We start from the raw sequence: 15,218 nt of genomic DNA on the forward strand, positions 1-15,218 counted from the left end.
ATAGGAAGTCCGTGTAGTCGCAAGGATGTCGGATTTATACCCCCGTGTTGTATGGGAACCGTGTACCCAGAATGCCGTGTTAACGGAGGGTTGACTGTATATGACCTACAAATCTGCAAACAGTAAATTTTGAACATGTTATAACTGGATTTCATTAAAATCATTCAAACATTTTGAGTAATTAATTTTTGTCTCTTATTTTTCAGGACGGCGTCGATGCATTAATTCGAACCCAAAGTCGAGCTTTAGAGTCGCAGCTTTTCAATAAAGTAAACGAGATCCAGGAAGCACTTTCCGCCAAGGCATTCGATCTCCGCTCCAAGCAATTACACCTGGCAGCTATAAATGCACAGGTTAGTACTACCACTCGACATATATTCCCTTGTATTTCGCATACATACATTTCCAGAAATTAACATTAGCCACGTGATGACTCTTGACATTAATATTCAATTAGCAAACATTATTGAATCTGTCGGTCCCCATAGAGGGGAGTCTGGTTTACTTTGGAAACTTTGCAGAATGTTTTTCATTGTTTTTCTTGTGAAAACTTATTTTATAATTAGAGCTGAAGAATAATAATTTGTAAACAAAATGGTATTGATTTTACATTTTTGCTCTCATATTTTGATATTTAAATAATTTTTACGTTGTGACGTTAGTACGTTAATTAAATACATTACAATACATAGTAGTAAAAGAGCTAGGGGCTTGTTATAACAGTTTCTTATTTACAAATGCTGATTATATTTTTATAAAAGAAAGCTAGATAGTTGCTTTAACTAGTTCTCTACCAAATAAAGTAAAAATAATTCCAAAACTATTGTTCATTATCTCACAAATAATCATTTTCTAGAAAATGTGCGGTGCTACAATTTACCCCGTGCTTGGGGGCTAATTGTAACATTTACCAGGGCAAGTAGTAACGACAATAATACCTTTGATAATTTATTCTCTACTAATTTTTATTTTTAAATTCACATGTTTCTAAGTAATTTTTCTCATACATTAACGTAAACTATAAATAAAACAAATTAAATATATAGTATCGCATGTAACACAATTTATATGTACCACATCTTACAAACTATTCTATTATTCTATAACTATACTATTCTTCATTACATTCTATCGTTTTCACTTGAATCTGTATACAATTTTTATATGTTACAACTAGCCCCAAGGTTTTGTTTCAGCTGACCCCAGGTGTGATTTTTTTACATTAATCAAGATAACTATTTAAACAATTTACCAATCACAGAAATTGATCATTGAAAATTTGAAACAAAATAAGATATATAAAATTTAAAATTAATCGATAATAGTGACGCACACCGAAATTTAATGACAGAGTTTTGTATTACCTGTCAAAAATGACGCACCTGCACAATTCTCTTTACTAAATTTGCCTGCGGAAGAGTAGCTATGATAATATTATGCAGGACAGTATACATGTCCAATAGAGTCAAAAAAATGATTTATTAACGTTCAAGATGTTACTACTTACCCCTGTCACAACTTACCCCTGTCACAACTTACCCCTGTTACAACTTACCCCTGTTACAATAAGCCCCTTGTTCGCCCTACAAATTGTGAATTAGATTCTCTTTCAATTCAAATATGTTTAAATAATTGACGGTGCAAGATATTTTGATATGGACTTGCCGTTAATTATAATATTGGAAATAACATCTTTTGAAGTTTCTTGATAATTGATTGAGTGCACAATAAGAAATAACAATTATATTGTAATTAATGCATGAATGCAAGTGTATAATTATAATTTATTGTATTTCTTCTTGAGTGCACCATGGTGCTTTATAATTTATATATATATATATATATATATATATATATATATGAGTAAGTTCTTCAAGGGCATACATCAAATAAAAGGCAAAGATTTAGAAGTTAATCTTTAATTTTTAATTCGTCCAAAATAACCTTAAGCGACTCACTCATCAACAAATGGCTAAAAAATCTTTCGGACGTTACGATTCCTGAGAGACTTCTTTACATCTTTGCTCTAGGTCCAAATTTTGCAATCCCGAATAACTCTCACAACCTAAATTTTATTAAAGTGCTTAGCAGTTTAGAATCAGGCCTCTACAACATAAAAGACCCTGAAATAAAAACAAATACCCGTTCAATTTTCTGCAAAAACTTTCTCTCCTTCATTAAATCTTTTAATTCAAAAAAAATCGACTGTTTAGATATTCTTAGAGATATTAAAGCCTGTAAAATTTTCTTAAAAGAAAACCCCGACATTCTAATCACTAGAGCCGACAAAGGGAACATAACAGTGATTTTAAATAAATCTTCTTATTTAGAAAAAGTCTCCGCGCTAGTTACTGACACAAAAACTTACTCCCCAGTTATCTCAGATCCTACAGAACGTATAAACCGTTCTTTTCATAAATTCATCAGCGTTTTAGTCTCAAAAAATCAAATTTCTCCAGAAATTGTGCCTAGCCTCAAAAACCTACATCCGTATAACCCCAAACTTTACGGACTACCCAAAATACATAAACCTAACGTACCTTTCAGACCAATCGTTGCTGACTTGAACTCCCCGCTCTCAAAATTCTCCAAATTTCTCAACACCATACTTTCTTCAGTCACTGTTAAGTCCCCCTTTTTTGTAAAAAACTCCTTTGAATTGGTTAATAAACTCCGTGATATTGTACTTCCTGATAATTCTTTACTAGTGAGTCTAGACGTGGTATCCCTCTTCACTAACGTTCCCCTACAATTAATTTTAGACGCTATCACAGCTAGATGGGACGAAATTTCATGTCATACAACTATCTCATTACACTGGTTTCTTGAGTCAATAAAATTTATAATTTCCAACACATATTTTGAATTCAACGACCGTTTCTATTACCAAATTTTTGGCACACCTATGGGTTCTTCTATATCTCCAGCACTCGCTGAGTTATCTTTACAATATTTAGAGACCAAAGTGTTTAATTCTTGCAAATTAGATCTTCAATTCTATTACAGGTACGTAGATGACATTTTTACTTGTGTGCCAGTTAAAAACTTTGAACTTTTACTCCACAATTTCAACTCTTTCAATGAACATCTCTCATTCACTTTCGAAAAAGAACAGAACAATTCCATCAGCTTTCTTGACGTCAAAATTATAAAAACCTTAGATAACCGTATCATCACAAATTGGTACCAAAAACCGACTTGGTCGGGCAGGTATTTAAATTTTCATTCCTATCACCCATCTAGCATGAAAATAGGTACTATAATTAATTTAGTTGACCACGCCATACTTCTCTCGGACAAACAATTTTGGTCTGCTAATTTATCGTTAATCCACACAACACTTATTAATAACTCTTATCCTTCTAATCTCATAAACTCTGTCACGTACAATAGACTCAAATTTCTCAATAATAACAATAATACCTCTTCTTCTTCCACCAAAATCTCCAAAGACAATAACTTTATTGGTAATGTTTGTCTCCCGTTTATTAAAGAACTCTTTCCCATTTGGAAAAAACTGTTCCACAAGGTCGACTTAAGATTAATTTGTAACATAGACTTAACCCTTAGCTCCCTTTTTTCCAACCTCAAATCACCCACTAGTTTGGAACGCACATCAAATATTGTTTATAAATTAAAATGCAATGATTGTGATTCCATTTACATAGGTGAAACTGGACAAAATTTAATAAAACGACTAAAACAACATGATAATAACTCTAAAAACCCACGACAAAATCAAACTATGATAACAGAACATATAAAAAATTTTAAACATTCTTTTGACTTTTATAACGCTAGTATACTTTATCACGAACGGAACATTATTCAGAGAAGATTTGCTGAATCTTGTCTGATCAGCACCTCGAAATTTTGTATTAATAAACGCCATGATGCCTCCTTACTCTGTGAAAATTATCAGGTGATACTTAATAATATTTCCAAATTTGTTTCCTCTTAACCTACGTAATTCCGAACCTGTAAACCTACCCTTACGCGGTCCGATCCCGAACTTTGATTCTTAGCCTCTCACCCATACTTAGAAACACTGATTGTAAAAAACCCGCCAACTATTCCCTCAAACGGTCTCTTCAAATAATTTTTAAACACATGTTACTACAGCCTCGGGCTCTGTCACATAAACTACGTTCTCTGTGCAAAATATATTATATATTTCACAAATATTTTGCCATACTCTGTTCAACAAATTAATATATAAAAAAACAAGTTAATGTATATATGATAGTGCAAAATTGTGTTCCTAGCGCTAGCTACTGATGTAAGACCATATTTATGTAAGTTACCTTCATTGTCTATATATGTGTATGTGTCTGTATTGCATATGTATGTATGTGTATGTATATGTATATATATATATGTATGTGTATATGTATATATGTATGTATATATATATATGTGTGTATGTATGTATATATGTATATGTGTATGTGTATGTATGTATATATGTGTATATATACATATGTACATGTCCGTATGTATATGTTTATATATACGTATTGTTCGTATGTATATATGCATATGTGTACGTGTTTTTACATGCATATCATATATACATGTTTGTTTGTGTGTATATTTATGTATATATATTACGCTTTTGTATGTTTATATATATTTCTTTTTACTTTTCATTTCTCTTGTTTATCTATCTGTTAAGTATAATTGTTATTGCTATAATTATATTACTTATATCTATAGTTCTTTTTCCAATTTCTGTCATTTTTTCCTAGATTATATTAATTTTTCAATATTCATTCTGTAGATCCACTGATGATGACATAAAATACTATGTCGAAACGTTTGGAAAAATTAAAGATTAACTTCTAAATCTTTGCCTTTTATTTGATGTATGCCCTTGAAGAACTTACTCATATTTCTCAACATCAAAATTAACTACTTTAACATATATATATATATATATATATTTATATGTGTGTGTATGTCACCTATAAATATATTTTTAAAATTACTTTTATTACGTAAAATATTCAGAAATACATCATCATTCGTAGAAGACTTAATTTTAAAAAATGGTTAGAAGTCTACATTTTGTATTATATTTTGGGCTTCACAGCAGACTATTGTCTTTTATATTTTATTAATTTTAATCTCTAACTAAAAATTCTTAGTTAAACCTAATGAAAAAATCTTTCCAGAAGGTTTGTTCAAGTATTATAATGCTGATTTATCAAAATTTACTGCACTCCAAACTAAACTTCTCTATTTCTCATCACGTATAATCCATCAGACAACAGAATTTACCAGAACTTCTTAGATGCCCAACGTACTATTAAATTGTTTATTAAATTATAGCAGTGATGCACAACATATTATCTTTGATCGTCGAGGGGTCAACCGTCTCTCAAGTATTCCATGCAAAACAAAATGTTCTAATTAAGCATTTTATATTTTAATCTTGCGTCAAAATAAATTTATTATGGAAAATTACAGAAAGGCAAGAGTACATATATACATATATTTATATATATATATATATGTATATATATATATATATATATAAAATATATATATATATATATATATATATATATATATATATATATAAAGTGCATGCCTCCCTTGATTTGTATTTAATTTACAAGAGCAATTGTGTTTCGCTGTACAATTATATAAAAAATAAGAATTTTAATTGGAATACATTGTACCCTACATGGAAAAAACCTTTATTTTAATTGATTATGTACCACTCAAATATTATAAGCCATGTTTTTAATACCTTTGTATAATTAATTATTGCTACCAACCAAAAACAATATATAGCTCTGAGCAAAATATTTGAATTAATGCTTTTCCATTATTCCATTGGGAACGTTCTATATATTTTCATATTTTATGCCATAATATGTCGTGATTAATTATAGCAAATACTATATCAAACTTTTGACATATTCAATTATAACATAATAAAAATATTTTATAGCACATCTTGAAATCAAAATCAGAAATAGTTGGTATTGATATTTTGCCTTGATGCAAGTTACATGAACTTCCCGATATGTGTAAATAATCGACTTAATAAATAAAAAAAAAATGTATGAGTGATTAAAAGTATTCCGAGTGGATTTATCACACACAATTGAAAACAAACGAAGAAGTTAACTCGCAGTATTTTTTACAAGCTAATTTTCAAAAATCAATAATTCAAATCGTCTAATTTTAATTTTAACAAACGTCAAAAAAACTACTCATTTTCTCCAACTTTGAATTTTTAAAATTAATCTACTTGTCGTAAGGCCGTAATATTTCAGTAAGTTCTATAAGACCGTGATATATATCGCCAAAAAAGTTCCATAAAAAATCGGCTTAAATTTTTTTTCAACAGGTAAGGTAAGGTAAGGTTTCAACGGCTCGGTAGATTTTCACCTAATCAGTATCATTCCTAAAATAATATCTTCGAACAGTTTTTGTTTTTTTCGGTAGATTCGGTAGTATGAGCTTAAATGTGGATAAAAAGTTCAACATTTTTCTGCAAATTACAAAGAAACGGCTCGGCAGATTGTCGCACAAAACTGACAAACGATAATCCTCATCGAGAAATTTTTGAAATCTGTTTTTGAGAAAACGTCGATTTACGGCAAAAAATCTTTTCGTATAAACACACACACATACTTTTTCCAAATGTGGTCTCATTCGATTTAGAATGACTTGAAACGTCGAGAAAACATAAAATTAGCGAATCAGTTTTTTTATGAAAACAAACTTACTTCTTCGGGATGTTAAAATGAAAAAAATATTTGGGCTGCAGCTGACTTGTACAATAATGTCACTCCATCGAAAAACAGATAGCGACTTACAATTAAATTTAAACTATTATACCTTGGACAAATTAGATGAAACTATTTTTTTTTAATTCTTAAATATTATATTAATAAAATTAAATTAAAATTTGAATTTAATATTTTAGATCCAAATAAACCTGTAACATTTTTTCAAAAGCGTGGCAGATCCAAATGTATACATAAATTTTCCTAAGATTTTCTGAAATAATAAGAATGTATTAAAATGGTAGATATGTAAAAAATATTTTTCTTGCGATTTTAAGTCGATACCATCACACCCCACAAAAACTCAGATACAATAAATTATAATTTCAATATTCGCCTCCAGTTTTGAATGGATCAATTTGAAAATGCTTTTGGTCTATTTTGTTTAATTCTAAAGCCCAGTTCAGGGGCTCGTGCATAATGACTCTATTTCCATTCAGTAACAATTGTCCTCGGGTATCGTTTGGTACACAACACGATGGCAAAAGACAACAATCTAATTGATTTCCCTTGAGGACTTACTCTACGTACTAGGGCTGTCAAGGGCTGTCGAATTTAAGGAGCGCTGCCAGCATTAGGAGAGTACTGGGTTTAAAGCTAATTTTTGAAATTAAATATTTTTTTACAATATTGATTTTAAAACAAAATATATTAGATCTCATAAAAAACACTTCTCAATGTACTATAATATTTTTTAAACAAAGTATATACATATAGTCTTAAAAGAACTCTGTTCTCAAAGTATCCAGCTTTTATAAAAGTGTTTATATAAAAACATTCTGTTTTGAAAGTGTACAAATAAATTTGACATTTCATGTAATTTTATCTTAGAAGTACTAAAGCTTTTAATTTTTCTTTCTGAAAAATTAAATTAACTATTTATTAAATCAATACACGTACTTGAAAAATTATTACATTTGTATATATTTAACAATTTCCCGTAGGGTAAGTTATAGTAATGGCAAAAAATCTAAAACGAATTTTTTTGTATATTTTTACGCTTCAACGGTTTCTGAACATTTTGGCAAACCTTAGTAAAATTAATGTATGTGTGTGTGCGGATACAAATTTTCGTCAACGATTTTTGAAACACGAATCAACCGATTTGCATAATTCAAAACACATTCTATTTCTATTGATAAGGAGATTAGTTTTTGGCAAAGGCAGGTCCAACCGTTTTGAAGATACAGGGAAAAGGTGACAAAAATGGCAATTCAGTTTCTGAGAGAGCGGTTTGAATGATCAAAAAAACATTCGGTTCGTACTAGCCTCGAGACGTTTTTGCGAAAGGCACGTCTAGCCATTCTGGAAGTATGGAGTGCAAATGGTGTAAAAATGAACATGCAGTTTTTGAGAAAACAAATCATCTGATTAGAATGATTCGAAAAATATTTTGCTTGTGTAGACAGTGTGAAAATTGCTTTTACAAAAAATTTCGTACTTTTCAAAATTGAAAAAAAAAATCAAAAGTTCAAAATTCATTAAAAAAATCCTTATTTTGAAAATTTTCAAAAAATATCAACGAATGGATTTTTTTACAAAAATTTCAAAATATATCAAAATTTTCCATAATATATATATATATATATATATATATATATATATATCAAAATTTTCAAAAAAAAAATCGAATGTTTTAAAAAATTTCCAAATTCTCAAATGAAAAAACTATTTTTTTTTTTAAATTGCAGAAAATTTCGAACGTTTAAAAATTCTCCAAACTTTGAAAAATAATCAATACTAAATCTAATTTTTCGAAAAAATCTAATTTTTGAAACATTTCACAATTTTCAAAATAAATAAAATTTAAAAAAAATGAACAATTTTTTTTATAAACGTATACATTAGTTTTTCGTAAAATATACTTGTCGCCCAATTTAATAAGCGTTTTTAAATTTACAGTATGTAAACATAATAAATAATTCATTCGAAAGTATTTGAAACAATTATTGATTATTTTCATTCTTTGAATGTTTAATTACGGTACGTAAAGTTCCAGAAATTTGCCTTATGGCACGATGCCATGCATCACTAGTTTTTTTATATTTATTTTTTTAATACAATATTTATCACAACTGTTAAATAATTTAACATCTAGTAATAATAATGAACAATAACATAAATTTAAATAAATAAGAGTATAAAGGATAGAGTTTACATTAAAATGATATCCGTAGTATAATGATTTAATATAAAACAAAAGCAAATAATAATAAAAATAAAATCAATAAACAAAATAAATAAAATTTTTGAATAATGAAATAATACTAGAAAAACAATAGAGTGGAATAAAAACAATAGGCGTTTTAAATAGAATCTGAAGCAGAGTTTCGAACAGTTTGGGTCTAAAATTGAAAATGTATAGATAAGAATAAGTATAAAGTAACATGGGCAAGAATCATTTATAAGTCAATTAACTTGAATTGTGATTTTTTACTATTAATTCCACTTCGACAGCCCTAGTGCGTACCTTTCCACCTGTATCTCAACACCGAGTTGACAATGCAAGTAGGAAAAATTTAAATTATGCAAAACCCATGTGCTAAATATTGTTAGAACTTGTTCCGGTATATGAATTTATTATTAGCTCTCTTGATTTGTGTACGTAGAGGTTAGTACATTAGTTCCATTTAATATCCTGATGGGACTCGTAAAACTCGGGAGCCACGATAAAGTTATAGAGAAGGCTATAAATTTAATAATGATTTATTTATTCGTTATTTACTCGATGACTGACGAGTGATTAAATAGTTGTAAATGTCGTACAATATATGAAAAGATTTCAAGCTGATTTTACGAGTATGTAATGTTTACATTAAGTTATTTATGCGTGTCATTAAGTCCTGTCGCATATGCAAATAAAAATTGTCTTCTATTTATATTAATCTTAACATATATATATATATATATATATATATATATATATATATATATATATATATATATACTAGATGACCCGACATTCGTTGTCCTGTATTTCATGCCTACATTTTTTTAATATCCTATACTAACATTTACCGTTTACCTAAAAATAATATTTACACATGCACATACATCAATATGAGCGATTTTAAATGTAGAACTGCTTAAAATAAGATCTAATCATTTGATGAGTTTCAATTTCCATACTTTATTGGAAATTAAAGTTTTTTAAACGGTATAACAAATTCAGAAAAAATTAATATATAGTATCCGCTGTAAAAGTACAATATTACCTTGGATTATTTCATTCAAAGTAATTACTCTAATAATGTCTACTATAATTTTTATAATCTCAAATCATATTTTAACTAGTTTTCAGTAATTATAATATGTGCACACACATAGTTCATGATTTGTCTTCGGAAAAATCGAAAATAAAATTTGAGGCATATTATTGCTTTTGAGAGGGAAATATGTACAATACAAATTTATGGCAGAGCTGTAAATTTTTCCACAGAGATTTTGAATTCTCACTCTATTAGCTAAGCATCCTACAACATAATTCAAAAATTAATGTTAAGATTTTTCTTGTAAGTCAAAGCTAAATAAATTAATGAAAAGCTTGGTAATAATAAAGAAAAACCTTGAATATCTAATGTGCCAACTCAATTCAAATTAAATTGTTTTCAGATTAGGCTGGCATTTGCAATAAGTATTCAAATGTCCTAAGAATCTTCATATGAAGCATGTGTTGCAGTGGGTAATCTAACCAATAAATTTGTGTCATTTGCCTCTTTTACTTATGTGCAATATACTTTTACATTTACAATCAGTTAGTTATTTTTTATACTATAAATTTTCTAGAGATATTTTTTAGGGCCATACAACGTTCGCCGTTCCAGCTAGTATATACAATGTATATTTTTATAGTTATAGGTAGTTTATACATATATAAACTTGTCTTGAACTTGGAATATTAAATAATTCATTTTTATCGATTATTTTTATATTCTGCAGCTAATGTAAAATCATTCAGTAATTGGTCGCATCAATATAATGTAGTTATTCATAAATTATTGATAAAATCTTGACGCGCTCCGTGAATGAAATATCACCCTAACATTTCATATAATTGGAACATTGTATGCTCAAGTTGTGTTGTTGGTTAACCTTGATTGTCAATATTCCTTCAAAGGCAAAATGTTTACGTTTTCTCTGAATAATAAAATCGATAAGTCATTGCAGAATACAATACGAAATAAGTTGACAAACTTATTATCATTTACTCGGATTCGGGCAATATACATAGTATAACATTCATTGAATTATAAGACATTAAACATTTTTGGCGGATATACAAAAATCATATTTTAAGTGACTTTATATGGTTGAGGTACAAACTGTTTATGGAATATTTTATCAGAAATCAAACATTAACTTAACAAAACTTAACTCACATTGATCTGATTTTTTCAACGTCGTGTGTTTTATGGCAATCCAAACTGTTGTCCTTTATCTATGTCATAGATTTAATATTACAACTACTGTAATACTGATGAATTTATTTATTGGTGCATCAATGCTCTGAACCACTATTGTTACTTGCTATCCATATATTTCCGAATAAAAACAGATTCTCTACTGCTTGATATCAGGCTATCAGATGCTGCTGGCCAAGCCAGGAATTTCAGATAAAAATTCCATAGCTCTAAGTTCTAACTCATAGGGGAATCTTTTTATATAAAATATTAAAATCTATATAAATATTTTAATATTAAAAAAAAACTAGAATAAAACAATCGGTGTGTTATTATTTCAGTTACTTCTATTTAAATTTTTATGCAATCATTTTTAAATTAGTTTGAAATTCAATCACAAATCGATAATAAACATTTGCTTAATTTCCATTATAAAAACATCACTCTATATTTTATTCACATTGTTTTTGAATGCCAGCAAAGTTGGATTCATATTTCATAATAATTGTATATGCAAAATGAACGTGTTACAATTTTTGGATGAAGGTTTTATATATTTTTTGTAGGCAATTATAATATCAATTTCCACACGGACCGATTGAGGCAAAAAATCGAGTGCTTGTGCAAATATTTACGAAAATATTGTATTGGAGCGAACAATAGAACTTCTCGGGGATTCGTCGATATCTGTAATACTGAGACGTATATATTTGATAGGGTGGGACAAAAAGGTCCAATTCGACTTTAAGTAATTATCGTGGTTAAACTAAATGAACCTCACAATACATAACGCATATCAAACAAGTAACTATCGGACTTTGTTCTATAAAATTCCCAGTTAATTCCTAATTATAGAAATGTGTATTTTACATCATAGGCTGGGTAAAAAAGGACAGCCAGGGATAAACAGATTGGATACCCTAATTTCAAATCTAAAGGGATTGTACGAAATAATAGATACATTATTCAATCAGTGCAAAATATGGATTTAATTTGCACATATTTTACAAAGATAACAGTGTATATAACCTTGATCTAGTATTTCGCCAAACAAAATATCAGCAAAGTTGAAAAATTTGTTTTTTTAACCTAATTTAATATTCACTATTTTTATTGTTTACACTTTTGCCAAGGTACAAGTTCAGCTGGTCGGTTTTTTTTTTGCCCCACCCACATGTAAGCATTTCAAAGAGGCGTTTTGTGGCATCACATGTCTTGACGTCACATCACTTATTAAAATTTCTACAAATTCATAAAATATGTCGTTTATACAACAGATGCAGACCTTATATATTTTAACAATCCATTTCATAAATTTATATAAGGTTTCAATATTTGACGAAACCCTCCATAATCTTTATTATTCTGAAGAATAAAGCCAAAAAATAAATTACTTTCACTGTTCCCTGTATCAAAATCTATGCGGCAGATAATCCGAAATTAAAAATTAATCGCTTCACACCTGAAATTAGATTTACATGGTGTGCCCTTTACGAAAATCCTTCCAGTGTAGGCGGAGACCGTTGTGAACTTTGAAATTTTGAATGAAAAGTATAAACAGGATGATTTCAATACTATTCGAACACGGAGTTTCGAAGTTGAAGTATTGGTAAATCGATATTTAATCGTTTTATTTATCCAATCATTTTCAATTAGAAACTGAGAATTTTGAGAATAGTATAGAACATAGGAATAAAATGAAGCATAGGGTATAACTGAGACCATGAACTGAAAATGTAAATTGAGTATAAAACATAGACAGAAACAAATTTTTGTGTTCATTTTCAATTTATTTAGCATGATACTTATTTTAAAGACACTGTATCGGGAAATTGGCATGAAAACCCTAGTAACTAACTTACTGACAGATTTTTCACAATTTATATGCATATGCCATTTGTCCATTCGTTCAATATAATATTTGATAAAGTAAATTGTTAACTTTTTTAATAAATTATTAACTATTTTTCCGAGAGAAATGATTGTGTGTTTGCTAAAGAATCCAACTGTATAATTTTATGTTTTGTCGACATTTCAAGTCAATCTGAATTGTTTGAGACTGAAATTGGTGCGTGTATATGTGAGAAAAAATTAGAACTTTCGTCCATATTTTTTTAAAAACGGCTGCACTAGATTTCAAAAATTTAAAAGGATTTTGGTGAAACTCGATAAGGACTCGCATTGATTAATTTTTTTTGCTGATCACCTAAGCCGTGTCTTTAGAAATAGCAAAAATAAGCAAAATTTTGTGTCCAAGTTTTCGCCAAGAATCCAGAACTGATATTAAAAATTCAAAAACAGTTTGAATGATAGTAATTGGTTCGAAATATATTGCAGCGATTAGTTCTTGGTTGCAATCACTGGGTGGTTTCTTTGTAATTAATCGTTGAAAAAAAAAAAGATTTTTATGAAACTTATTTGATGATAGATTTCGTGGTCTTGACGAACATTCTGTATTTAGGTTACAATATGTGGTTTAATTATAAAATTGGGAATTTAGGCCGCGTTTTTGGACCATACACCGTTGTATGTTTTTTTGTATTTTATAATTAATGCAATTTAGATATTATTTTAAGTCTCTTTGAGTCATCATATGAAAATGGCTTGATTAGATTCGTAAAGGTTTCTGATTTAGTGACAATTTCAATTTTTAAACTAAAAAAGATATGTTTCAATATATATAATGTATACAATATAATGGTGGATTGGTATATAAATCTACCTAATACGTATAATACCCAATATTATACTTCATCATTAAATATTTTAGATCAGTACATTTATATGTATTATAAAAATATAAAACAGTCTATTGTTTTTATGCGTCAAAAAAGAACAATGTTGATCATTCTTAATAAAAATCACATCAGTTTTTATCGAAATAAAAAGGGGTTCTAATTACATCTATAGGTTGATCAGTATGTTGTTTGTCATGGCATGTTTGCCATACCAAACTATTTCACGAGTATATTGGCCAAAGGCTTGGATGTTGTTATTTGAGTGATCTTTACATTTAAGGTAAAGGTTTTCAGTGAGCTTTTTAATTTGGTGGAGTACTGTCGGTACGTCAGTCAGTTCATGTGTATATTTCGTAGAGTAATAGTGCTGGTCAGTGGGTCTCTTGATTTGTTGAGTACTAGTCGTAAGGCTTTATTTTGTACAGTCTGTAGTTTTTGTAAGTTAGGTTTTGTATGATTTAATGACTTTTACTAGAAACCTTTTATTCGAAATAAACAGTTTAAAAAATAATTTAAATAGCTATATTTTGATTTTTTTTCGTTTTTATTTAACATATTGTAAAATTTTCTTGTTTATTTTCAGTTTGAAAAATAACTAAAATTTTGTAAAAATAAATTTAAAACTTCACATTTAGCAATTTTTTTACACTAAGAATTGTGGTAAATTTTGCACTTCTATTATTCTTATGCCTTTCTATAAAGTTTTTGTTCATCGTCCGTTAACGGTCACATCTTAATTTGAAATTTGGTTTCAATTGTGGGTATCCGTTTCATTGTGGGGTCTCCATTGCTTTTTGGGGTCTTTATTGCATTGTAACACCTTTATTACATCGTGGGGTCTCCGCGGTACCGTGGTGTCTCTTCCACTACGCGGCGTCTCCACCGTGGCGCGGCGCGATAGTTTGTTGTGGCGATGGTCTCGGCGCGCCCCTGTCGCTACGAGTCGGCTCTACGTCGAATCCGCGACTGCGCTACGGTACGCGTTTGCTCGCAGTATCGATATTCGTATTACGTAAAGCGTCACGTGAAATGAGACACACGGCATCATTTTTATCTCGACGCTCAACACGCAAAATACGGTAGTGATAAATTTTAAACGCGGTACACAGATTTTTTATTGATTGAATTATTTAGCAAATTTTTTAAAATTTACCATTGTTCTCTTACAAAAATCTGTAGTTAAAACGTCTTTTCGATTCATGCGCTAACTGTAAACATCTGTCTACCTGACGCACTGTTTTGGCGCGCTCCGTGCGATGTTCGTTGATTTTTGATTT

General features: G+C 29.1%; 1 pseudogene; it reads left to right on the forward strand.

Annotated features, from left to right (window-relative positions):
- LOC113376190 overlaps nucleotides 1-15,218 on the forward strand; it is an 87,677-nt pseudogene that overhangs the window by 18,456 nt on the left and 54,003 nt on the right.

This window comes from Ctenocephalides felis, unplaced genomic scaffold, assembly GCF_003426905.1.
Source record: "Ctenocephalides felis isolate EL2017-DRISC unplaced genomic scaffold, ASM342690v1 CF-g0.4_SCAFFOLD_01886, whole genome shotgun sequence".
NCBI classification, from domain to species: Eukaryota; Metazoa; Arthropoda; class Insecta; order Siphonaptera; family Pulicidae; genus Ctenocephalides; species Ctenocephalides felis.